The sequence below is a fragment of the Nannospalax galili genome, unplaced genomic scaffold (genome assembly GCF_000622305.1).
Source record: "Nannospalax galili isolate Female #2095 unplaced genomic scaffold, S.galili_v1.0 scaffold451, whole genome shotgun sequence".
In the NCBI taxonomy this organism is placed as follows: domain Eukaryota; kingdom Metazoa; phylum Chordata; class Mammalia; order Rodentia; family Spalacidae; genus Nannospalax; species Nannospalax galili.
The window spans coordinates 1,649,485-1,653,107 of NW_008331662.1; the positions used below are offsets into that span (position 1 = coordinate 1,649,485).

The window sequence follows — 3,623 nt, forward strand, 5'->3', positions numbered from 1 at the left end:
CCTCTGAAGAGGTAACCCTAAAATCTTTTAAGGATTAGATACAAGCTCCCAAATACTTTTGACATTTTTGGCCTTGGAACAGAATATGTTGCTAAGAGGCCCAAGGACATTTTGACTTTTAGCCAAGAAACTGGCTACTTTTTTGGGGGGTCTTTTTTCCCTAACTGCCTAGCCAATTCCCACCTCCTATTCTTATCACACCATCCTCTGAAGGGGTTACTCAAATTGCCAATAGGGAATAGGGTCACTGACCCTCTCTGGCTTCTTTCATGCTGAACAGGGAGGCAGTGTGAGGCAACTGGAGTACCCCTTCAGTGGGTCGATCTAAAAGACTCCCAAATTGCATAAGTTTTGTCTCTAAGGGAAGAAGAAAGTCGTTGAATCATGAATGGGAGACGTGAAGGAGAAGTAAAGGCAAGAGTAATTAGCATTACAAATTCTAGACAGGGAACTAGAAAAAAGACAGAACACGGCATTTTTCAAATGTTCATATGAGAGTCCATTGGAGTTTCTTGAGAAGGGCTTCCAACTCTCACCTGAGTATCCACCCACTCTTCCCAGCCAACTAGTCCAGCCTTGGAAGACAAAAGAAAAATGAGGATATTTTAAACTTTAAAAAAGATCTTCACTTCATTATTAAAATACAGCTTCATACAGAAAAATTCATTTTTAATAGAATTGACACTAAGATGCACATGCATTTCTAATCGCTATATATCTGATTATTACTAGTCACAATCGGTTACTTTCTGAGTTCCTTGGCATCTGAGCATGGATATAAAGTCATCAAGTAGATTTCAAAGGTAATATTTTTCATATCTACTAGTTATTAAGGAGCAATTTTTTATGCTTTGAGGAATGCCAAGACTTGAAGTCTTTTTTTCTAATAACCACATGATTAGAAGAAGCATTTCATTACAGCTTTAACATATTCAGTAACAATTTCCAGAGCAAGGATACATCTCCTTCAAAAGTGGCTGTAAGTTTTTAGGTTCACAGGTGAAGTCTTACATCTAAGCAGCACTTCCTGCTTAGAAATGAAATCAACAATGAGAAATAATTGTCTAAATAACATTTTATATGGACTTAAGACTAATTTCTGAGAAGTGTAATCCCTTGACCTCTTAAAGAAATATACTGATGACTTTAGTTCCCGAATTACTAACGGTGTTGAACACTTTTTGAGATGTTTCTTACTCATCTTTATTTCTTCCTGTGAGAACTCTCTGTTTAGATCTTTAGCCCATCTTTTAATTGAGTCATTTGTTTTCTTGATTATTTGTTTTTTTATTTCTTGTTTCGATCTTTAGCCCATCTTTTCATTGGGTCATTTGGTTTCTCACTCCTCTGTTTTTTGAGTTCTTTATATATTCGGGTTGTTAAACCTTTGTCAGGTGTGTCACTGGTGAAGATTTTTCCCGTTCTGTGGGTTTTCTCTTCACTTTTTGATTGCTTATTCTGCTGTACAGAAGATTTCTAGTTTAATGAGGTCCCACTTGTTGATGGCTGACATTAATTCTCGAGCAACTTCTGTCCTATTTAGAAAATCCTTTCCTACACCTATATCTTGTAAGTTACTGCCAATATTTTCTTCTAATAGTGTCAGGGTTTCCAGTTTCACATTGAGGTCTTTGATCCATTTGGAGTTGATTCTGTGCAAGGTGAAAGAGAAGTATCTAGTTTCATTCTCCTACAGGTGGAGATCCAGTGTTGCCAGCACCATTTGTTGAAGATGTTGTCTTTCCTCCATTGTGCGTTCTTGGCACCTTTGTCAAATATCAGGTGGCTGAAACTGCGTGTACTCAGGTTTGGATCTTCAATGATGTTCCATTGATCTATGGGTCTGTTTTTGTGCCAGTACCATGCTGTTTTTTGGGGTTTTTTTGGTCTTTTTGAGACAGGGTCTCCCTGCAGCCTCAGCTGTCCTGGGACTATGTGGACCAGGCTGGCTTCAAACTCACAGAGATCCGCCTGCCTCTGCCTCCCAAGTGTTGGGATTAAAGATGTGTGCCACTACGCCCGGCTTTACTATGCTGTTTTTATGACTATGGCTCTGTAGTATACTTTGAGATCTGGTATAATAATCCCCCCAGCGTTGCTCTTTGTGCTCAGGGTTGCTTTGGCTATCCATAGTCTTCTGTGCCTCCATATGAATTTAAGGATGCATTTTTCTAATTCTGTGACATGTGTCACAGGGATTTTGATTGGGATTGCATTGAATCTATATATTGCTTTTGGTAGGATGGTCATTTTAAAAATATTAATTCTTCCAATCCATGAACCTGATGGGAGGTCCTTCCATCTCCTGGTGTCTTCCTCAATCTTTCTTTTTTTCTTTCTCAATCTCTTTGACTATTTAAAATTTTCATTGTAGAGATCTTTGGTGTCTTTGGTCAGATATATTCCAAGATATTTTAATTTTTTTTGCAGTAATTGTGAATGGAAGCATTTCCCTGTATTCTTTCTCCAGTTGCTTGTTATTGGTATATAGAAAGACTACTGATTTTTTAGACTGATTTTATAACCTGCTACTATACTGAAAGTGTGATCAGTTCTAGGAGTTTTCTGGTGGAACTTTTGGGATCTCTTAGGTATAGTATCACATCATCTGAAAAAAGTTGTAGTTTGACCTCTTCTTTTCTAATTAGCACTCCTTTAATTTCCTTCTCCTCTCTTATTGCTCTAGCAAGAGTTTCAAGCACTATGTTGAAAAGGAGAGGAGATAGTGGACATCTTTGTCTGGTTCCTGATTTTAATGGGAATGCTTCCAGTTTTTCTATATTTATAATGGTGTTGGCTGTGGGTTTGCTATATATGGCATTAATTATGTTGAGGTATGTTCCCTCCAGTCCAATTCCCTCTAACATAAATGCATGTTGAATTTTGTCAAAGGCCTTCTCTGCATCTATTGAGATGACATGTGGTTCTTGTCTTTGAGTCCATTTATATGATTAATGATGTTTATTGACTTGCATATATTGAAACATCCCTGCATCTCTGGGATAAAGCCTATTTGATCATGGTGAACGATCTTTCTGATGTGTGTCTGTATGTGGTGGTTTGCAAGTATTTTGTTGAGAATTTTTGCATCTTTGTTCATTAAGGATATGGGTCTATAGTTTTCTTTTTTTGGTTGTGTCTTTTCCCGGTTTGGGTATTAGAGTGATGCTGGCTTCATAAAAGGAATTTGGGAGTTCCCCCTCTGTTTCTATCATTTTGAATAATTTAAATAATGTTGGTTGGAGGTTTTTAAATGTCTGGTAGAATTCTGCTGTAAATCCATCTGGGCCTGTTTTTCTTTTAGTCAGGAAGTTTTGTGTTGGCCTCCCCTTGCCCAAACTCTGCTGCTACTGGGAGACCACTGTGCACCGGTCCCCATCAAGGAAGGTCGGGGCTGATCTCTTCTTGCTTTAACTTTGGATGTTCCCATGATTTCAGATATCCATCCATTTCTTTTAGACTTTCAGGTTTAGTAGCATATAGGTTTTAAAAATATTCCCTTATAATGGTCTAGATGTTTAGGGTGTCTGTTGTGATGTTTGCCCTTTCATCTCTGATTTTGTTCATTTGGAGGTGCTCTTTCTTTCTGTTGGTTAATTGGACTAGCGGCCTGTCTATCTTGT

At 38.0% G+C, this 3,623-nt stretch overlaps 1 protein-coding gene across 1 annotated transcript in view; it reads right to left on the minus strand.

The window, feature by feature from the left end:
• Hfm1 (helicase for meiosis 1) overlaps positions 1–3,623 on the minus strand; it is a 128,759-nt gene that overhangs the window by 27,022 nt on the left and 98,114 nt on the right. The gene's annotated exons all lie outside the window — the stretch shown is intronic.